Source organism: Colobus angolensis, unplaced genomic scaffold (genome assembly GCF_000951035.1).
Source record: "Colobus angolensis palliatus isolate OR3802 unplaced genomic scaffold, Cang.pa_1.0 Scaffold217, whole genome shotgun sequence".
Lineage (NCBI taxonomy): Eukaryota > Metazoa > Chordata > Mammalia > Primates > Cercopithecidae > Colobus > Colobus angolensis.
Window position 1 is genome coordinate 2,580,107 of NW_012115344.1, and position 24,573 is coordinate 2,604,679.

A 24,573-nucleotide genomic window follows, 5' to 3' on the forward strand; every position below is an offset into this window, starting at 1 on the left:
AAATAAAATAAAATAAAATAAAATAAAATAAAGAAAATGTGGCACATATACACCATGGAATACTATGCAGCCATAATAAAGGATGAGTTCATGTCCTTTGTAGGGATATGGATGAAGCTGGAAACTATCATTCTGAGCAAACTGTCACAAGAAAAGAAAACCAAATACTGCATATTCTCACTCATAGGCAGGAATTGAGCAATGAGAACACTTGGACACAGAATGGGGAACATCACACACTGGGACCTGTCATGGAGTGGGTGAGGAGGGAGGGATAGCATAAGGAGATATACCTAATGTAAATGACAAGTTAATGGGTGCAGCACATCAACATGACACATGTATACATATGTAACAAACCTGCACATTGTGCACATGTACCCTAGAACTTAAAGTATAATAAAAAAAAAAAGAAAAGGAAAACAGAAAAGAATTTCTGTCTTGTTTTTTTTCATTCCTTCTTCTATGTTTCTAGAGCTCCTCCTTCTCTTCTTCCCATTCCTCTCCTCTTTCTTTCCTTTTTTCCTTTTTTTGGTTTTTTTTTTTTTTTTTTTTGGTATTGATCTTAATGGAGAATAAATAGCTGATACTTCTTTCTGTGAAAACCTTGGTACAGTGTTAAATTATTTCCTAGCTTTACTTTCTATATATCATCCCTTCCTTTTTATCCATATTGGAATCCATTCATTCTCATTAAAATCCTGTCTTTGCATTTGCTTTGACTCCTTGATCCATCTATTTTACTGTCACAACTACTTGATAAAGCTCTACTCCTGAATAAGTCTTTCTAGCTCTATTCTTCCTGTCTGAATCCAAGAGACTGACTATTGCTAGATAAAAACACATTCAAACAGGTTGGTAATATAACTTCAGGCAATTCTTGTTACATCTTAGTTGTTTCATATAAGATTTGTTTTTCAGTTTTTAAAATTATTTGAGATAGTTTCTCGCTGCTGTCACCCAGCCTGGAATACAGTGGTGCGATCCCAGCTCACTGCAACCTCCACCTCCTGGGTTCAAGTGATTCTCCTGCTTCAGCCTCTCAGATAGCTGGGATTACAGGCGCCTGCCAACATAGCTGGCTAACTTTTGTATTTTTAGTAGAGATGGGGTTTCACCATTTTGACCAGGCTGGTCTCGAACTCCTCACCTCAGCTGATCTGCCTGCCTCGGCCTCCCAAGGTGCAAATGTTTCTGTCATGTCAGATTGCTATAATCTTACATGTTTCCTATATTCTGATGGGCAGAAAACTGTATGCTTTGCTACCTAACACTGTAGCCCCCTCTGTTGAGGACTTAAAATATGTCTGGTTCAAGTTGTAATGTCTGTAAATGTAAAATACACACCAGTTTTCAAAGACTGAGCACAAAAAATAGAATGTAAAATCTCAATAATTTTTATATTAATTACATGTTAAGATTATACCATTTTGAATTTATTTGATGAAATAAAATCAGTATTATTGTAATTACTTTTTATTTGTTGCAATATGGTTGCTAAAAACATTAAAACAACATATGTGATTTGAATTAAATTTTCTGTCAGATAGCAATGCTCTCGGCTTTCAGAAAAAAATATTCCAATGAAATAAATTAGAGATGTTATTTCTGGCCGGGCGCTGTGGCTCAAGCCTGTAATCCCAGCACTTTGGGAGGCCGAGACGGGCGGATCACGAGGTCAGGAGATCGAGACCATCCTGGCTAACACGGTGAAACCCCGTCTCTACTAAAAATACAAAAAACTAGCCGGGCGAGGTGGCGGGCGCCTGTAGTCCCAGCTACTCCGGAGGCTGAGGCAGGAGACTGGCGTAAACCCGGGAGGCGGAGCTTGCAGTGAGCTGAGATCCGGCCACTGCACTCCAGCCCCGGCGACAGAGCGAGACTCCATCTCAAAAAAAAAAAAAAGAAATTTTATTTCTCTCTCATGACATATTGTTGAATATGTATTATGAGATTACTCTCATAAAAATGTGAGCAAAATTCAGTTCCTCCAGCAATTTAGAGAGAACCTCTGTCTATTCATGCTCATCACACAAAGCATTTTTATAGTGATATTTTGCTATTATTTTAATTAGCATTTGTCTGTTGAAATTGAGTGTTTTTCATATATTTCTTTGGCATTTTGATTTCTTCTGTGTGTTATATATTCACATCATTCATTCATATTTCTCTTGTGCTTTTTGTCTTAAAAACTTGTAAGACCACATTACATATTTAAAATGTAAACTTTGTCTTACGCATCACAAATATTTTTCTTTTATCACTTATTTGTTAAATAATTTTGATTGTAATATTTGCTGCTGTTGGAACACTTTTTAACACTCATTGTGTCAAATATACTTTTCTTTCATAGTTTCTGTTTCTTGTCTTGACTGAAGACACCAGTGCGTTCCTCTCGAAGTCCAGCCACCTGCCTGCTAGGGTCTATGGGTCTTTTATAGGCACAGGATGGGGTTGTGGCAAGACAGGGTGGTCTTGGAAAATGCAGTATTTGGGCAGGAAAACAAAAATGCCTGTCTTTACTTAGGTCCGTGGGCACAGGCCTGGGGATAGAGCCCTAGCCAGGGACCACACCCTCCTCTACCCAGTACTTCCCTTCCCACTTTCAGTATCAGTTAAAGGGACCACACCCTTCCCAGTACTTCCCTTCCGTATCAGTGTCTTAATGATTTTTGTGATGAAGCCATTTCTAATATCATCATACAGGTAAAAGAGTAATAGTTGATATAGTTCTATGAATAAAGCTTTAGTGACATATTCAGAATTGCCTAAATGATGCCTGAAGTAATTTATTCCCTACAGGGTATAAATACATACAATGTCTCACCTAGATCTGTGAAGGTCAACAGAATAATAGAAAGCTTCCATTAAGCAAATTTCTATTTCTGAGCAACATATGGGTAATTAGGAAGCATTTATAATTATGGAAAGAAAACAGGGGCTGCTTATCTATATCTTTTATGAGGGCTAGTCTGCTAAGAAGTTAGCAGTTAGCACACATTACATTTCTGCTTTCACTAAGCATGTATTTTGTGTTTGTATGTAGTAATGACCTCTTAGAATCATATTCTGATCTGTTGCGGAAATGATCTAATGGCTGCTTCACTTAGTGGTTGTAAGGCCCTATGAAACTTCATTATAAGACCTCCCGGCCGGGCGCGGTGGCTCACGCCTGTAATCTCTGCACTTTGGGAGGCCGAGGCGGGTGGATCACAAGGTCAGGAGATCGAGACCATCCTGGCTAACATGGTGAAACCCCGTCTCTACTGAAAATACAAAAAATTAGGTGGGCGTGGTGGCGGGCGCCTGTAGTCCCAGCTACTGGGGAGGCTGAGGCAGGAGAATGGCGAGAACCCGGGAGGCGGAGCTTGCAGTGCGCCGAGATCGTGCCACTGCACTCCAGCCTGGGCGACAGAGTGAGACTCCGCCTCAAAAAAAAAAAAAAAGACCTCTCTATACCTCACGTTTTTTCTTTTGGAAAAGATGAAAAAAAAATAGTATACTTGGAACAAAATTGGTGCTCTGTGATTGACAATTATGGCTGTTGCTGGGTGAGTAGGTGAGTTGCCATGTGGGACATTACGAAAGTTGACTTACACTTTTCTTACCTGATAGTCAATTCCTGAAATATATGGATACAGACTTCCAGGGCTTTATTCCTTTAGTACTCTGTTGCCCAAACCGTGTTCTGTAGCATATACTGTATGTCCTGTGGAAAAAAAATTGTGTGGTGAGATGTTCTGAATATGCATATTAGGATATTTAAATGTGTGAGAGATTCTGCAACACTATCTCTTCAATTTCCTCTAAGACATTGTTTAACAAATATTTATTTAACTGTGGGATGCATTGTTGCCTCAACATTGATAGAGAAATAAGTTCTTTTGAACAAATTTGTCATCTCTGTTAAATGGCAACTAGTTCTTGAGATAATGATTATTTCAGCCAGAAATAGGTAGTACTGCTTTTAGTTATATTTTCTTTAGTGTTATGCATACCATAGTGTAAATAAAGTTATGATCCAGTCTTAGTGGCCATATTTTCATTGAGTGAGAGGGAGGGAATTAATAGGAACAGAAAATTAAGAGGCTATAGTATAGGGAAAATGGCATTGGTAGGTTGAGTAGAGCACGCACAATTTGCCTATTTCTTTAATTCCTTTAGATTAATTCCAGCTATTCAGTTGGGGTGAGCTAGGGTTGTGCTAGTGAAAATGAGAGGAAAATGAGAAAGTGGTTATCTATTAGGGAAAGTAAAGTGTGTGTGAATGAAATGGAAGTAGGAAAGCGCATAGAGAATTGTAAATACAGTTGACTCTTGAAAACACAGATTTGAACTTCATGGGTCTACTTATGTGTGGATTTTTTTTCAATAAATATATTGAAAATTTTTTGGATATTTGCAACAATTTGAAAAAACTCGCTGATGAACTGGTTAGCCTAGAAATAGAAAAACATAAGGAAGTTACGTATGTCATGAATGCATAAAATTATGTTGATACTAGTCTGTTTTATTATTTGCTGCCTTAAAATATATATGAATCTATTATAAAACGTTAAAATTTATCAAAACATAGTCACACAAACACTTACAGACCATACATGTTGTTATACACATTTAAGAAGAATGTAAACAAATATAAAGATGCAGTATTAAATCATAACTGCATACAATTAACTGTAGTACATAGTGTCCTGCTGTAATAATCTTATGGCCACCTCCTGCTGCTATTGCAGTGAAATCAAATGTTGGGAGTATCTGCTAAAATGGTGTGTGATGACAGTCAAATCTGAGTGAGTAGTTTGTCTAATAAATTGCATATCACAGTGCAAAGAGATGTCTCGTGGTTCTTGTATGTTTTTCATCTTGTAAACTTTGAATAATGCCATGGGACTCATAGGAAGTACCAGTAGTGATGCTGGTAGTACTCCCAAGAAGAAGAGAAAAGTCATGACATTACAAGCAAAAGGTGATTTGCTTGATACATACTGTAGAATGAGGTCTGCAGCTGCAGTTGCCTACCATTTGAAATGGTGGGCAATTCATCCTATAAATAGATGATGTAAACAGTATTGATAAATACAGTACAGTTTTGTAAATGTATTTTATCTTCCTTATGATTTTCTTAATACACTTTCTTTTCTCTAGCTTACTTTATTGTAAGAATATAGCATATCATGCATATAAGGTACAAAATATGTGTTGATAGATTGTTTATGTTATTGGTAAAGCTTCTAGTCAGCAGTAGTTGAGTTTTTGAGGAATCAAAGTTATATGGGGATTTTCAACTGCTCAGGGGTCATTGCCCCAACCCCTGCATTGTTCAAGGGTCAATTGTATAAGAATATTTTGAATGTGTGTGTTTATGCAGTTAAATAGCATGTATGCATCTCAACTAATCAAATTATTTTGAAGGTATTTCACATGTTAGACTATATAAATCTGCCACTATGCCAATAATCATGTAAACTATGTAAGTGACATCTCATTTAAATATTGGAATTTCATACATCAAAATGTTCCAAAATCAAGAACTATTTGACTACAGTGGCTACAAACAGATTTTTTTTCATGTTAGAAATGTTTGTCAATGAAACATGTTTAAAGTAAACATATGGGCTGTTAAGAGTCATCCAAGTAAATTATTGTTGAAATATTTTTCTACCTAAAATGACATTAACATATAAATGCATGTAATTTAGACAAGAATGAATTTTATGTCTTTTAGGTTGACTAACTTAACAGGACATGTAGAAAACAACATTAATATGATAGTAGCTTTAGCACTCAGATGGGATGCTCTTTAAAGAAAAGGGTAACTTCTAGCATCAGTTTAGTAGACATAAGCACATTAATAGATGCTGGCTGACTAATTAGTACCAAGAGTGACATTAGAGTAGCTAATTAAGTATATGAAAAAGGACAAATAAAGTTGTAGCCATTTCTGAATGCCACATGTCTGAACAGCCTCAGAATTCTTATATCCAATCTTAAACTAACACTCTGGTTTTGGCAATCTTTTTCAAACTCTTTGGTTTGCAGAAGAGCTTCTTTTGGTTATGAAAAAGATCTTTAAAATTCATGAAGGCTTTTACAGCTAAAGATAATCTTAAGGTGTTTTCCAATATGAAATTAACTTTTAATCTGATAACAAGTAGTATAGTTATTTTGGCTAAGATTCCTACAACCTTTTAATATAACTTTGAATATTTAGTGAACTATAATATCTTCAATATCTTCTAGGGCAAGTAGAGAGAAAAAGTGTGATTAGGGTCTAAAAGCAAATAAAATTTAATATCCTCTATGTGTGCCTAGAATATTAATATATTTTGTTTTATTTTTCTTTTTCTAAAATAATACATGAACATAATTGAAAATATGTCATAAAGACAAAAAAACTAGAAAAAACTGTCATATATGTACTTCTAGGATTTTTATACATTACTTTTATTAGTTTTACTTCAGTTTTGTAGCTTTAATATATTTAATATTTGTACATGCTTTTAAAATGTTACATTTTCATGGCTATTTGTTGAGGTGTCATTTTTCAATAGTTTAGTTTTGCTCTTGCCCGATATAAATCTATTATACAATGTTTAAAAACAAAATACAAAATAAAAATCCTCGATGATTTATTGAATAATAGGATAGATCATCCTCCATATAAGCCTATTAATTAATCTACAGAAAGACTGAGTCGTTCTTAATAACATAGAAATATGTTGCACTGGATTTGAAGTTGAATAAGTACAGGATGAAGCCTTGGCTCTGTCACTAACAGAACTTCACCTTTTGCCAGTTATGCAACCTCTCTGATGCCTAGGAGAGGCAATATTATGTATATTGATACTCACATTAATTATCCATGAGACTAGTTGGTTCATAATACATGGTGCATAATAGTAATGCAATTAATATCTCTGATCTGAACAAAAGTGCTGCAAAGATGAAAATAACTTTTGTTCAGCATTTGGAATTTAGGTTCTTCGTTGGGAAAGAGTAAAGGCCCCATAATCTTATGGAGGGATAATTATACGTCATTCATTTATTCTTCAACCATTTATTCGTGCACTCCTGTACTCAATTCAGGGGATACACAAAAGGTGGCTACTCCCATCAGGGATTGTATTTAAGTGAAATAGGAACAGAAAAAGTTGAACAGCTCTGTTTCATTTTATCTTTACCCTAACCCAATATCAGATGACTCAAAAACCCTAAGTTTACAAAAGTCTGAATAATTCAGCCATGAGAACTAGTTAGCAAGGACAAGCAACAGCTTGTTTTCTTTAGCTACCGGGGGTGACTCCTGATGCATAACTGCTGTTCCAGAAAATCACCAGTCATTTCAGAAGGCAGGCATGAGTACAGTCCCCTGGGACAGTGCTTTGCAAATTTCAGTTATTCTCATAAGACCTTCGTCAATTGTTGGTTATTCTACCTGTCCTCTTGTACAGAAAAAAATATTTCTTAGACTGACTCTTTTTTTAGCTTAAATGTCATATATTTTAAATGAGCATTTTATATCACTACCATAAGTAAGAAAATCATTACTGCCATAAATAGAAGGTAAACATACAAACATACAGATTGAAAATAAAATGGTGTTGAAAAAAATTATAGCTAAGGACAGGCTCTGGGCATACAGTTCACTCTCTTTGATAGTGTTGGAATTCACGAGGAACCAGGAGCTCCAAACCGAGACATTGTTCTGGAAGTCATCAGGATTGGATAAGTATTCTAAAAGAAACTGACTTTCTCCCTCTGTGACTCCCTACCACTGTGTCTCCTGGAGATTAGATCCTTCCCACTGTCCTCCAAAATAAGATTTCATTTTCCAGAAAGTTGAAACAAAGTTTTGTTAGCAGCAGGTGTCAGGCACTATGATAAATGCTCTACATACTTTATCTTACTGAATTCTCACAACACTGATTCCATAGGTGGTGTTATCCACGTGTCACAAGCGGGAAATCTTGGAACAACAGGGTTCATTATTTGCTTCAGGCCATATAGTTAGTCAGTGATAGAACTGGATTTTTAAAATTCAGGGTTGGGCATGGTGGCTCATGCCTGTAATCCCAGCACCTTGGGAGGCTTAGGCGGGTGGATCACCTGAGGTCAGGAGTTCAAGACCAGCCTGGCCAACATGGCGAAACCCTGTCTCTACTAAAAATACACACACCAAAAAAAATTACCTGACTGTGGTGGCACACACCTGTAGTCCCAGCTACTCGGGAGAGTGAGGCAGGAAAATTGCTTGAACCTGGAATGCGGAGGTTGCGGTGAGTGGAGATCACACCACTGCAGTCCAGCCTGGGTAACAGAGCAAGACTTTCAAAAAAAAAGTGAAATTTTAAAAAATAAAAAATAAAATCCTAGAGAGCCTGTCTTGAAAGCCTGGCCCCTTAACCACTATATGTTTATCTGAAATAAACTCATTTAATTCTTTTGTAAATATATATTTGTGCCGATACCAGAAAGGTTTTCCTCCCATGTAGACATTTCCGTTTTCTAAATAAATAAGGTTCTAGTTTTTTTAACAGAAAAATATACAACATAAAATATGATATTGTCACCTACTAATAGATCCACATGGAGACATTCTTCCCGAAGGATAGAACAGACAAGCACAATTTCCAATTGATAAAAGTAAAAATTTATAGAGTTTTGCTACTTTCAAGGTCCTTGGAGGTGAATAAAGTAAAAGAAAGCAAAATATCTACAATGTAAGCTAGAAAAATTGTATCTTTAATGATCACCATTAGGGTATTTAAAATCATCAAAGTTGTAGTACGGTTGTGATTAATCAGCAGAGTAAAAAGACAATCCACAGAGTGGGAGAAAATATTTGCAAACTGTGCATCTGACAAAGGACTAATATCTGGAATCTACAAGAAACTCAAACAAATCAGCAAGAAAAAAAACAATCCCATCAAAAAGTGGGCAAATGACATGAATAGACAATTCTCAAAAGAAGATATACAAATAGCCAACAAACATATGAAAAAATACTCAACATCACTGATTATCAGGGAAATGCAAATTAAAACCACAATGAGATACTACCTTACTCCTTCAAGAATGGCCATAATTAAAATGTTTAAAAAGGCCGGGCGCGGTGGCTCAAGCCTATAATCCCAGCACTTTGGGAGGCCGAGGCGGGCGGATCACAAGGTCAGGAGATCGAGACCATCCTGGCTAACACGGTGAAACCCCGTCTCTACTAAAAAATACAAAAAACTAGCCGGGCGAGGTGGCGGGCGCCTGTAGTCCCAGCTACTCGGGAGGCTGAGGCAGGAGAATGGCGTGAACCTGGGAGGCGGAGCTTGCAGTGAGCTGAGATCTGGCCACTGCACTCCAGCTTGGGCGACAGAGCGAGACTCCGTCTCAAAAAAAAAAAAAAAGTTAAAAAAAATAGATGTCGGTATCCATGTGAAAAGTGAACACTTTCACACTGCTAGTGGGAATGTAAACTAGTATAACCACTATGGAAACCAGTATGGTGATTCCTTAAAAAACTAAAAGTAGACCTACCATTTGATCCAGCAATCCCACTACTGGGTATCTACCCAAAGGAAAAGAAGTCATTATATGAAAAAGACACATGGACACATATGTTCATAGCAGCACAATTTGCAATTGCAAAAATATGTAACCAACATAAATGCCCATCAATCAATGAGTGGTTAAATAAAACGTAGTATGTATGCACCATGGAATACTACTAGCTCATAAAATGAAATGAAATAATGGCCTTTCCAGCAACCTCGATGGAGCTGGAGGCCATTATTCTAAGTGAAGTAACTCAGGAATGGAACAACAAATATTGTATGTTCTCACTTATAAATGGGAGCTAAACTATGAGGATGCAAAGGCATAAGAATGATATGATGGAATTTTGGGACTCAGGCAGAAGGGTTGGAGGGGGATGAGGAATAAAAGACTACATATTAGGTACAGTGTACACTACTTAGGTGGTGGATACACCAAAACCACTAAAGAACTTCTCCGTGTAACAAAAAACTACCTGTTTCCCCCAAAACTACTGAAATAAAAATATCTAAATAATAAAAAAGTGGATACTGTTAAAATATATATATTATAAAATGCCAATAATAAAGAGTACTTTAAAAATGGAAAGATTATAATTTGCATTTCCCTAATTCTTTGCATTCTCAAAGGAACTTTCAAGCTCCCACAAATTGACTCCTAGAAAATTTTTCTAATGTGTCATTTGCTTTGAATCATGGAGAAATCTAAACAATGATCATATAAGCTACTTAATCAGGGCTATTCTACAAATACTGTGTGAAGAGAAGCAGAAAGTATACTGTACATATATCCATTTTACTTCAAAAGGCTTTAGGAAAGGAAGAGAAGGAACTATAGCTGAAAGCAGTGTTCAGATGGTGTGGTAGGCAGAACAATGGTACCTCAAAAGTGTATGTGTCCTAAGCCCCAGGCCTGTGAATATGTTATGTTATATGGTACAGAAGAATTAAGATTGCAGATAGAATTAAGATTGCTAATCAGCTGACTTTGAGATAGGGAGATTATCATGGATTGTCCAGTTGGGTCCAATTTAATCACAATGATCCTTATGAGTGAAAAGGGAAGCAGAAGAGTGAGCACCAGAGAAATGGCAACATGAGAAGGACTTGGCCCAATATCACTGGCTTGAAGCTGGAGGAATGGGACCATGGGTCAAGAACTGTGGGTAGCCTTCAGAAGCTGAAAAATGCAAGTAAATATATTTCTTCATGAGGCCTATAGAAAGAATGTAGCCCTGCAAATATCTGATTTTGTCAAATTGAGACCCATTTCAAACTCCTAAATTTCAGAACTGTAAGATAATAGCTTATGTTGCTTTAAACCCACTAAATTTGTGATTAATTTTTTTATAGGAGCATTAGGAAACATACAGATATCTAAACACATGTAGGCTATGCAAAGACAAAGAGTACCATAAATACTGCAGATAGGACCCCCTCATCAGGCATTTATACACCATCCGTCTGGTTAAAAAACAAAAAACAAAAAACAACTAGGTGTAATCATGAAGAAATAACCTTTATAAAGTATGAAGAACATATCAATGTTACCCTTAGGTAGTCATCTTTGGCAAGATATATATTTATACATTATTGGAACATCTTTCGGGAATTCACTGTTATATTTTATTGGCCAAAAAAAATAAAAAAGAATGTCCCATTATTGTTTATTTACAATGAGTGATTTTATCAATTTAATTATTCTTGTCAATAATACTGTTGGCTACTGCTGCTATTATGATTCTTACTAGTACAAATACGTGTTTATTTTATCAGTGGTTCATTTTCCACAAGTGCCAAAGAGGATACAGAGAGCACAGGATTGTTATGAAGTTAAAGTAAATTAATGCTTATAAAGCATCAGAACATTCATTTGCATATGTTAGGCATTTACTGCATTTTGGTAGCCTTTATTATAGGTATCATCATCATTATCTTCATTATTACTGCTGTACATCTCAATGATTGCTGGTCACCAGGTCTTAAACCAGGCATGTGGGCTTCATATTTTATCTCTAGGAATGAGGGATCAGAATCTCCATCTCTTCGGGTTAAGCAACTGAAGCTCAGAGTATAGGAAGTCACCCAACTAAAGTTGAAGAGCTTTTAAATGACAGGGTCAGGACTGTTCCTGAAATGTTTTGTGAAACTTCTGTGAGTCTTTGTGCTAGGTGCTGTGTGGTTCCATTAAATAAGGCCCCATTCCAGCCCAAGCCCCCAAACAAAATATTCTGAGAGATAACTTGTTAGATGTACAAGTATTATTCTAATATTTTAAAAAGGCCAGTAATATTATTTTATGGTCTCATTTTACTTTAATATCTTAGAACATGAACCATTTTTAACCCTGGTAGGGAATTTTTTTGAGACCGTTTTCTCCTAGTGATAAAATTTCAGTTGAAATAGGATCATATGGAACCATATGGCATAGTTTAAAAGCTACTCTCTTATAAAAATAATATGTACACATTCTAGAATATTTGAGGAATAAACAATGTAAGAATAATGTTATAATATACTGCAGCCGCCAGAAATAAATATTGATAATATTTGTCTTGAATTATATGAGTTTTTGTGTATATACATAAAGAAGCTCATATTGTGTTCATGGTTTTGTAATTCTCAACATTATATAACCCATTCATTTATGATGATTCATTTTAAAAATGCCAAACCATGAAAAATCAGGGCCATTTGTCAGACAGGAACATTTTATAAAATTCAGATCTTTTTGATTTCTAAATTTTTCAGTTCTGCACTTTGTGATACTTAAAGATTTATTGACACTTCCCTTGCAAGACAATACTTTTACACTAACCCTAGGATAAATAAGATTAGAAGATTCCTTCACCACAGGTCTTAATGAGATATTAGAATAAACTACTTTGTGTTAAAGTAATTTATAGAAATCCATTTCCTTTTTATAATATGCAAGTTTTTTTAAGGGCAGGAATTGGGCTTTATAATCTTTTGTCTCTTAAAGTCTGAAAATTTGTTCTTTATCATAATCATTAAATAACTATTACATAAACATATAAACAAAGGTTTAAGTGATTAGAGAATTAATATTGAGGTATTTTTATCAACATTATAATACTTATAAATGATTATGGTAAATTATCTTGTTGAATTTTAAAATACCTGGTCTGGAAATTCCAGTGATGAGTGAGAACTAAAAAATGTTAAGGTAATGAATATTAGAGTCATAGAATGGCAAAGAAGATTATTCTGTGAAATATGACTGGAATTAGTAAGAAGTTCCAAAGAATAAACTGTATCTTTAATTATATATATTTTTAAGTGTCTGTTGCTGATTTTCAACTTTGATTACAATTATAAAGTACGTTAACATAAAGGAATACCTTCAAGTTCAAGTGGTAAAATGTTAAAATCATAATAATATCTTATTTTTACAAACTCAGATTAAAAAATGTATATCTAGGGTAACATTTAATATTTGGATTGCTGTTTCTCTACACTATCTTTAAAGAAATAAGTAAGCAATAAGATTCATTAAATAAAATAATTACTAAAATTTAAGGATAAATGTAAAACATTCATTTTTATATATTCTTGACATAGCTCTATCTTTAAAACATTTATATGATGTAGAGCTTCAGTTTTTGATGATACTGTTCTATACATTTTAATAGGAGAGAAGAAAATATAAACTATTGGAATATTTCTTCCCGGTTCTTCATATTCTAAAATCATTTTTAGAGGTTCACATTTTTTATTAAAATTATGCCTAGATATTATTATATTGCATACTTCTAAGTGTCAAATATTAATCAAAGCAACCCCACCAGGAATTTCCAATGCTTCATTATTTCAATTCAGAAAAGAGTTTGGTGTTCAATCTTGTACAAAATGTCAACCAGGGACAAAAATAATTGAGCATTATTTTTTTTTAACTTTGACTTTTGTAAACAGATTATTGCCTAATTTCTGAACTGTGAATTTTCCTAATATGACACCTGGAATGTGGAAATTAATAATAGTAAAAAAGTAATCTTGGTTAAAGTTAGTATGAATTTAAATACTGTTTAAAAATTGCTTTTATTTAATCACATATTGTATTATAAACACTTCCCCCAAATCACCATCTATATTATATTTTATAGTTTTGGATAAACATCATATTTGTATTTATATACAATATTCACTTCAGAATTGCAATCTAAGTTTTAGATACATAATGTTAAATATTGTGTTCTTTGTCCATACATACATGATTTGGCCCTCATCTAACAAAAATCACTTTGGTGAATTAAGGTAGATTGGGGCAAGTTAATGATTTTAGTGAATTTAATAAATCACATGTGTTTGGTTCCTTAATAAATAACATTTGAGCTATTTCAATGTATTTTCCTCAAAGAAAAAGAACCTAAAATCTTTATTTTCTTTTTTCACATTAGCAAAACGTGAGAGAGAAAAAAATTGTGACTGTAATAATCTACTGTGGTACTGGAAATATTGTCAGTATAAAAAAGACATTATGGTGATTCTCAAACTTGAGTGGACTTAAGAATTACCAAAGTGCTTAGTTACTTGATAATCCTTTCCTGAACCCCAATTCTGGAAATTCTGATTTGACCAAGTGCCCAAAAGTGGCTCTGATGGGTGTGCATCCTTGACCACATTACGAAAAGACATTGTCACTCTAGGAGAAATGTAGTTGTGACCAAGTGCTGCAGCATAACTGAGGATTGTTTTAGAGTTACCTAGAATTTTTAGCACTTGCTATCTTGTAAACTCCATGCAGAAGTTACGTTTACTCTGAACATAGACCACAGGAGGCCTTGGGGAGCTTCTGCGGGTGATAGGAGACACACTTTGCTAGGTCTGCGATTTCCCTTCCGGCCAAGAATGGCTGCAGAGGATGCACACATCAGGAAGAGGGTGGGGGACTACTTGCTTGCTGGTTTTGCTTGCATCCGATGAGTAGAAATTCAACCTATTCTTTGTTTTGGTATGTGCATATCTTCTAGTATATAGCTATTTCTAAGATATTTTACAATTACTACATATGATACAAATTTTGAGATGAAATTTATTTAGAGGGGTTTGCTTGTGTTTCAGTCAGTTATGTTTCCAAAGTGTGGCGTCCTATGTAATTCTGTACATAACAAAGCCCTTGAAAGATATTAGTGTCACTGTACACTAATACTTGCCAAGATAATTAATTGCAAGATCTCATTGCAGTTAGTTAGGAGTGTACTTATTACATCCCTAACTTATATACTTTAGTAATACAGGCTAAAAAGCATTCATTGTACAGTTAGATCTGCCTAAAGCCCATGAAAAGAATTCAGGCAGGTAAAACAAATTTTAAATATTTTAAGTACTCTGTTTGGGTCATTGCTCTCAAAGCATGATTATGGATACTGTCTTTTTTCCACCACTGCCACCATCTTGTGTTCTGGAAAGAAGAGGTTGAATTAACGAGAGAGAAAGAACAAGGAAACAAGGGAAATGCCAACACAGTTTTCTTTTTCTCGGAACTAGGACAGCAAAATTAGATTTGCTGGTGAAACTAAAGTTATTCTCTTTTCAATCTGATCGGCTGGTCATATGCTTTTATCCATTGGGAACCTCAAGAAACGGACTGGAGTTTTATTTCATTTTGTCAATAATATTGCCTGTGGTATGGTTTGATACTTGAAGTAGAGCTGGCAGTAGATGATGTGAATTTAAGTTCAGCTTAATGACTTACTATTGGTGTGACCTTGGGGAAGTCTCCTAAACTTTCTAGCTATGGCTTTTCAAGTTTAACATTTTTGTTTTTTCATTAACCTGAGTTAAAATTCTTTCCTTAAAACTGTAATACTAAGAATGGTATAAAAACACACCATAATATTCATGTGAATGTACTTTGTATATTATTACTATTGAATGGAATTCAGTGTACTTTGGAATGTGGCACATTTATTATATAATAGAATGTTAAGCCACTTTTCAGCATAAGAGTTCAGGGAGTATTGGGTGTAGGGGTGAGGACTGAGCAATAAATAACCCTCTTCAGTGTTTGAGATGTTAAGCAGTATTAAGAAATACGACAAAGAATAAGGGAAGGGAGAAATCAAATATTGCCTTTATTACTGATGAAGTTGATAATTGGCTCACATGGCTTATATTTGTGAAAAAGTGGAGTTAATAATGTGAAATTCTAGAATTAGAGAAATATACCCACCCAGCCACAGGAGACCCTGGACCATAGGTCAGGAGCTGTCAGAACATATGCCCTCATGCTACAGAAGCTTAACAAAACAATTACAGGTAGAAATTGGGACGCTGACTACATGCATATTCTGAATCCTGGCCCTCTAGGATATTTGCCGTCTTTTATATGGATGTAATAAAACTGGAAATATAAAAATTGAGGAGTAAGCAGAAACTACTACTAATTTATCACAAAATAAAATTGTAAGTATTATACCTGGGATTTTTAAACATATGTCGTTTTGAGGTCTGAGTACTATAATCTGCATTTATTATTGGTTAAAATGTCAATTATTTCTTCAAGAAATAATTTTCATTTTTAAATTACACCAACATTTACTAAGTAATTTAAAGAAGATTCTATTTTCAAATCAGATGTACTGAAATTATTATTGATAGATGTAATAGATATGGATCAAGTTCTGACTTTATACATTTTTAGGGTTAAAAAAAGATATTTAAAAATTATTGGAGTTAAAAATATATTTTAAATGTTTTAAGTACTCTGTTAAGGAGTTGCCACCAGAGCTCTAGACATGTTTTTTTAATCAAATTTTATGATTTTTACTAATTTTTATCACACTCTTGTTTTTTATAGTCAAGAATATTAAGGTATAATCTACATAAATAAAATTCACTTTTAAAAGTGTACTTCTGAAGGATTTTTAGAAATTTATACACTTTACAAACCATTACAAGTATTTAAATTTAGTCCATTAGCACAATAATAATGTCTCTGTTCCATGTATTCAAAATATCTACCCTGACTACCCTAACTTTTTTGTAATTATGTGTTTTTCCTTGAAATGAACTGTATGTGTTTGTGGAAAGTGCTTTGCCACAAGACAAGGAATTTCCAGGATGAGTTTTCCTACAACATACAAAACCTATAAAACTTTGATCCTATTGCAGCCTCATTTGTAGCTCTAAAAGTTTTCAATGGGCATTCATTGATCACTGATGTGGTCAAAGGCTTGTTACGCAGGTATAATTACTCACAAAGGAAAACTGAGAAACATGAATTCAAGTCTAATTTTCCTTTGTGTGTAACAAAAGACATAGGCTCATGTTTCCTAGCTATTTTTTCTTGTTTAGTAATTTAGTTTGTATATTTAATTCTGAAATGAAATGAACATATCCTTTCCCATTTCTTCTTATTTTGTTCAATGTAGATTCATCCATAGCTCAAGCTATCTTTTCTCTATATCAAAGTGGACTCTCAAATATATTACATGAACTTCCATCAACTGGAAGAATTTCCTTTCACCATGAGTGGGGCTGTAATGTAGAAGTGGATGTAATATTCACTTTGGACTGGTGCTGGCATATTTTTCAGAATGATCTGGAAACTAATGCCATGCTTTTTTTTCTTTTTTTTTTTTTTTTTTTTTTCCAGTTAACAGGTTTAGTCATTCCTCTTGAGGCTACAGATGCATGTTGAGGGAGGAGTGGTAAAGTGGTAAGATTTGGTGTCATAGAAGCTTAAGCTACAGGCTCATGGCATTTACTTCTCCCATCCAGAATTGCCTGAGTCTGGTTTTGTATATATCATACTCATTTTCAAATAGAATATTATTTCTCACAACCAAATTATAATTTGGTAGATCATATAACACCCAGTTTATGAATGGTCAGTTAGACTACATAAACACTTGGTATCATGTAAGCAGACATTATTCTCAATCAGGATCCAATAATAACTCACAAGTTAATTTTCAAATAGAAAGGAGTCATTGGAAGAATAAGGAATGGTATTCCTCCAAAATCTCAGGGGTATGTGTTGTGGATCTCCTATTGAGAGTTGCCAGAAACTCAATAAAGCTTTGTTATAAAGCTCAAAGGACAGTGTAGTGTGCACTGCAGCCTGACTGTATAGTAGAGCCCTTGTTTGCTCCTACTCAAAACTGGTATTGTTGCTGGCTACCCAGTAAATGGGCCCAAATATGTTTGTTTCCTTCAAAATGCAAAGAGGCCCATCAAATGGTGAGATTCAATAATTTATATACCCAAAGGAGTGTCAATTGTTCTATTATAAAGACACATGCATATTTTATGTTCATTTCAGCACTGCTCACAATAGTAAATTTATGAAATAAACCCAAATGCCCATCAATGATAGACTGGATAAAGAAAATGATAGACTGGATAAAGAAAATGATAGACTGGATAAAGAAAATTCCATATACACTGTGGAATTCTGTGCAGCCATAAAAAGTAATGAGATTATGTCCTTTGCAGGGATGTGAGTGGCGCTGCAGGCCATCATCCTTAGCAAACTAATGCATGAACAGAAAACCAAATACCGAATGTTCTCACTTATAAGTGGGAGCTAAATGATGAGAAAACATGGACACATAGAGGGGAGCACACACACCGGGCCTGTTGGAGGGTGAGGAGTGGGAGGAGGGAGAGGATCAGGAAGAATAACTAATGAATGCTGGGTGATTAATACCTGGGTGATTGGATCATCTATGCAGCAAACCACCATGGCACACATTTACCTGTGTAACAAAGCTGCACATCCTGCACACGTACCCCTGAACTTAAAAGTTGGAAATTAAAAAAGTTGTCTTTCAATATATAGGGCTATCCTGATATGCCTTAAAGGAAGCTTGTCCAACCTGACCAGGATGGCTTTGAATGTAGCCCAACACAGATTCGTAAACTTTCCTAAAATATTATGAGTTTTTTTTTCTTGCAATTTTTTTTTAGCTCATCAGCTGTCATTAGTGTTAGTGTATTTTATGTGTGGCCCAAGACAATTCTTCTTCCAGTGTGGCCCAGGAAGGCCAAAAGATTGGATACCCCTGATACACCATTGGCTGTCTAGAAGGATTGATGACATTTTAGGTTCCTGAACTTCAACATGGTTTATCCTTCACACTCTGACACAAATGTATCATATTATGACAACTAGAGCATTTGCTCTTTTGCTATGAGCAAGTTTATTTCATCAATTTTATATTTTACATATAAAATTATATACTGTATGGCATATATATATGGTCACTATTTATACAGATGTTATTATGTCATGGGGTATAGCCTTGAGGTAAGTCAGTGAAAGGTTGCTGCTGTTTCTACCAAGCGACTGCAAACTGATTATTATCTTTATTCATTGCAATTATAAAGAAAATGACTTGATAAATATCTGTTTATAGTTTACATAGGCTAGTTGATTTGCTCCAGTAAATATATCATCTGTGGAATAGCAATTAATATCAATACTTGGTTATGTTTATGAAAATCAGCAGTTATTTTACAAGACCCTTTGGCTTTTGTACTGGCAAACCGGAGAGTAAAGCAGAGTTGTGAAGAAATAACCACCATTATATCTTCATCTCCCAAGTCTTTGTTGGTGGCAATAATCTGTAATTCCTTCATGAATGTTGTACAATAGTCCCCCTTCTCTGTAGTTTTGCTTCCTGTGGTTTTTAGTTATCCATGGTCAACCATGGTCCAAAAATAGTAACATATTTTGAAAGGAAGATAAAGAGAAACCACATTCATATAACTTTTACTATAATATGTTGTTACAGTTGTTCTATTTTTAAAATAATTTTTGTTTCTATGCTCTTACTGTGCCTAATTTATAAATTAAATTTTATCATAGACATACATGTATAGCAAAAAAGCTTAGTATATATAGAGTTCTATGCTATCTGTAGTTTTGGGATCTGCTGGGGGTCTTGGAAGGTATTCTCCATGGATAAAGAAAGATTACTGTATTTTTGGGTTGTTTTAGTTTACTGTGAGGATGGGATTTGACAGTTTCAGATACATATATTTTGCCTTTCCTACCATAATAGTCCTCATTCTCTGTTAGGATTCTGACATTTGCTGTGTATACTCATTTTCACCAAACATTTCTGGCTTAAAAAATACCCACAGGATACCCCTGTGGTACTCACATGGGCCCATTGGAATCATTATCATATATACTCAAGGCAAGATGTCATTTACTATTACACCTGACTTCTATAAATTCCCAAAAAATGCCATGGTGGTATTTTCAGTCTTTGGGAATTTTTTATCAGTTTAGACCAGTAACTAATAATTGCTAGAAGATATTCCTGAGTATTCTGAGTATTATTTTTTCCCTAGTACACATGCCTTCAGGTCACTCTGATGAAGGCTTGGAGAAAGATTTATGGTATCTATGTTTAGCATCATAGAAAATCCCTTTTTCAGAGGGACCTGAGTTCCCTTCAGTCAAAGTCATCTAAGTCTATAAACTAGGGAGCAGTCTGTGAATTTCCATTATAGCAACTTAAGTATGCTTTTGCACCCCAAACGAGAATTGTTTTGTTTATAAAGATGATATAGAACCTTCATAGGCTATACATTTTAGGTTTACATTACATTTATAATCTGTATTACAAATATGTATACTATATATTTCATTCCTAAGGACCGTCAGATGAATTAGATACCACCACAATACCTGCAGTGAAAAACACTTTTATTATTTATATTGTCTCTAATGATTGAGTGTTACTGTTTGTTCTCTACCAACTCAGACTTCATTATTCTCCATCGACATCAAAAGTTCACTTCAAAGGTCTAAACCTAATCATTGTGTCTATGCTACAGAAGACAGACATCACAGCACTTTTCATGAATATATTTCTTAATGCTAGCAGAGGGAACATCAGAACACTCTAGAGTAGAGGTCAGCAAATGATAGTCAGTAGACAAAATCCAGCTGGTGTCCTGTTTGTGTATCACCTGTGAGCTAAGAATGGTTTTTACACATTTAAAGTTATAGAAAGGAAGAGGAGAAGGATAAGGAGGAGAAGAAGGAGAAGGAGATTCCAAGTGTGCTGCAAAGGCTAAAGTATTTACTATCTAGCTATTTACAGAAAGTTTGTCTACTGACCCCTCCTCTATGTCATAGCAGGGAAATTCTGGCATTGCAGCCTCATTGACTGTAGGCCACCATAGAATCCAAGCTTTAATTAACCATTCTAATAGGCTGTTAATACTACCACAGGTACTTGAGATAATACATTAAATCCTGAATGCTGTTAAAATACAACCATATTGATAAATTCAGTCAGATCCAATCTTCTGATTCATCTTTCTCGGTCTAATAACCCTTAAAATTCATTCCATACATACTTTCCAAACTCATGCTGATACATATTGGCAATATCCATGAACAATTTCTGAATATTAAATCTTTTTTTGTGGAATTTTCTCCCCTTCCCTTTTGTGGGCTCTAACTCTAGTTACTGATTCAAGAGGCAAGCACTGAGGGATGTTGGCGTCTGTACTAGGAAAAGTTGACATGACTTGTAAGGCAATTGTCTCAACTGAAGTTTTAACAAATGTTCTTTTTTTTAACTTTTATTTTAGGTTAGCGGCTACATGTGATGGTTTGTTACATAGGTAAACTCATGTCACGGGAGTCTGTTGTACAGATTATTTCATCACGCAGAAATTAAGCCCAGTACCCAATAGTTAACCTTTTCTACTCCTCTCCCTCCTCCTACCCTACACCTTCAAGCACACCCCAGTGACTGTTGTTTCCTTTTTTGTGTTCATAAATTCTTATCATTTAGCTCCCACTTATAAGTGAGAACATGTGGTATTTGGTTTTCTGTTCCTGCATTAGTTTGCTGAGAATAATAGCCTCCAGCTTCATTCACGTTCCCACAAGACATTATCTCATTCTTTTTTATGGTTGCATGGTATTCCATGGTGTATATGTACCACATTCTCTTTATCCAATCCGTCATTGATGGGCACTTAGGTTGACTCCATCTCTTTGCTATTGTGAATTGTGCTGCAGTGAACATTCATGTGCATGTGTCTTTATGGTAGAGTAATTTATATTCCTCTGGGTGAGTCAAATGGTATTTCTGGCTTTAGGTCTTTGAGGAATTACCATACTGCATTCCACAATGGTTGAACTAATTTACACTCCCCCAACAGTACATAAGTTTTCCATTTTCTCCATAACCTCACCAGCATCTGTTATTTTTTGGCTTTTTATTAATAGCCCTTCTAACTGACATGAGATGGTATCTCATTGGGCTTTTGATTTGCATTTCTCTAATGATCAGTGATATTGAGCTTTTCTTCATGTGATTGTTGGCACATGTATGCCTTCTTTTGAAAAGTGTCTGTTCATGTCCTTTGCCCACTTTTTAATGGGGTTGTTTGTTTTTTTCTCTTGGAAATGTGTTTAAGTTCCTTATAGGTGCTCGATATTTGACCTTTGTCAGATGCATAGTTGGCAAAATTTTTCTCCCATTCTGTAGGTTGTCTGTTCACTGTTGATACTTTCTTTTGCTGTTCAGAAGCTCTTGTTTAATTAGATTCCATTTGTCAATTTTTGCTTTTGTTGCGATTGCTTTTGCTGTCTTTGTCATGAAGTCTTTGCCCATTTCTATGTCTAGGATGGAATTGCCTAGGTTGTTTTCCAGGGTTTTTTTTTAGTTTTGGGTTTTACATTTAAGTCTTTAATCCATCATGAGCTGATTTTTGTATATGGTATATGTCTGGTTGGGGGTTTTTTGTTTGTTTGTTTGCTTGCTTGCTTGCTTGATTTTTTGAATTGAGGAGGGATAGTGAAGCATTCAAACTAACAGCAAAAATTGTTTACTACACTAGTGAGATAAGGGAAAGGAAGATGGTTATTGGAATTGCATGAAAACTGGATCCATGAAAAAAAGTCATAGAAAAATGGCCACACAAGAAAGCAGCCACTGTCCAAACTAAAATGGAGGAGTGGGTGGAAGGCCAATAAAAAATCCTATTATTCTTTCTTCTCATCTGATATTCTGATGGTGCTTTCAATCAAGGTAGGCACATGGAAGCCTGGGTGATGTAATCCATAAGGGCCAGCCTCCAGGAAAGAAATCAGTCTGGGGGAATCATAGAAAATAATAAGATTCTGAGGAGATCATTCTTGATGTTGAATTGGAGAAATGAGAAGCACTTGGCAAGGCATGGTGGCTCATGCCTGTAATCCCAGCACTTTGGGAGGCCTAGGTGGGTTGTTCACCTGAGCCCAGAAGTTCTAGACCAGTCTGATCAACATGGTGAAACCTTGTCTCTACTATTTAAAAAAATGCAAAAAAATTTAACCTGGCATGATGGTGAATACCTGTGGTCCCAGCTACTCAGGAGGCTGAGGTGAGAGGATTGCTTGAACCTGGGAGGTGGAGGTTGCAGTGAGCCCCAAGATCATGCCACTGCACTCCAGCCTAAGTGAGACCTCATAAAAAAAAAAAAAGGCACTTAAGAGACTGTATGAGATAGTAATGTTACCATATTTCACTGATTCTGGCAATTTGTTATTCAAATGCTCTAAAGTTAAAATTTATCTTTAAATTTGTAGTATATTATAGTTTTTGATCACAGCATTCTCTTCTTAAAGAAACAAAATAATGGGTGGTCTTATGGTCAGTGCTGTCTTGGAATGAATACTTTTTTTTTTTTGAGACACAGTCCCGCTCTATCGCCCAGGCTGGAGTGCAGTGGCGCAATCTACCCTCACTTCAAGCTCTGCCTCCCAAGTTCATGTCATTCTCCTGCCTCAGCCTCCTGAGTAGCTGGGACTACAGGCGCCCGCCACCATGCCCCGCTAATTTTTTGTATTTTTAGTAGAGGCGGGGTTTCACCATGTTAGCCAGGCTGGTCTCAATCTCCTGACCTCGTGATCTGCCCGCCTCGGCTTCCCAAAGTGCTGGGATTACAGACATGAGCCACCGCATCTGGCCACCACATTTTCTTTATCCAGTCTATCATTGATGGTATTTAGGTTGATTCCATGTCTTTGCTATTATAAATTGTGCTGCAGGGAACATTTATGTGCATGTGTCTTTATGGTTGTCTTTGTACTCTGTTGTTAGTTTCTTTTGCGGTGCAGAAGCTGTTTAGTTTAATTAGACCCTATTTGTCATTTTTTGTATTTGCTGCAATTGCTTCCCAAAAGCCATTTCTAACACAATAACTTTCCCAAATCGTCACTCACATTTTCTCTTCTTTTAATACAAATTATCAAAAGGTGCAAGATGTTCTCAACCATGATATCTATATCTTGATAAAAAATATATTTTCAAAAAATTTTCTTTTAATTCCCATTCCAATGTATATAAATAATATAGACAATATAGAAACTTAGGAAATAATCACTTATTTTATGCATATATATATATTTACCTTTGGAAACCTTATTATTGTGGTTTTTGGGAAACTTTTGAGTATGGCCCTCCTGCTTTCAGATGTAGACAGTCTTACTGGTAAGATCTAATATTTCCTGACTTCTATTGTCCTTGCCATGTGATAAGCACATTGTATGAATTTTTTCAGTTAGTACTTTCAGCAACCCTATTAGGTACTTGTGTTTTATTCAATTTTATGAATGGCCCAACTAGATATAAAAAGTGATTAGAGATGGGATTAGAACATTTTCAGTTTATATATCCAGGGTTAGGAAAACTTCACAAAATAATACTGTAACAATTAATGTCATGCTTTTTTATATAGAAAAAAATCCCTTCCATGGTTGCTGTATGAGACATAAAAGTATCTGCATCTTAGAAGAAAAAAGTGGAAAATTCTGAATTTGCATAAAAATTTTTGCTGGTTGTTCTTCATCATAGCTGAAAAGCGTAATCTTAAAATTATGTGTTAGTACCTTCCTGCATTTGAAAGAAAGAACGAAGTTAAATAATGTAAGTGTATAGAAGAAGACTCCTGTAGAAGATTTGGAAAAATGGACTTGAGTACAGGTATTTGATGATGAGCCCATGAAGCTCTAGTGAGAGAATGGAGAAAGATAAGAAAGGGA

The 24,573-nt window shown here is 35.1% G+C and overlaps 1 protein-coding gene across 3 annotated transcripts in view; it reads left to right on the forward strand.

Annotated features, from left to right (window-relative positions):
* The window catches only part of BANK1 (B-cell scaffold protein with ankyrin repeats 1), a 329,903-nt gene that overhangs the window by 10,044 nt on the left and 295,286 nt on the right, over window positions 1-24,573 (forward strand). The window contains exon 1 of one of the 3 annotated variants that reach the window (XM_011943210.1): window positions 14,410-14,520. The exons of the other annotated variants lie outside the window; for them this stretch is intronic. The gene's annotated coding sequence lies outside the window, so the exon portion shown is untranslated. Of the gene's footprint in view, window positions 1-14,409; window positions 14,521-24,573 lie in introns of those variants that run through there. 3 annotated transcript variants of the gene reach the window in all.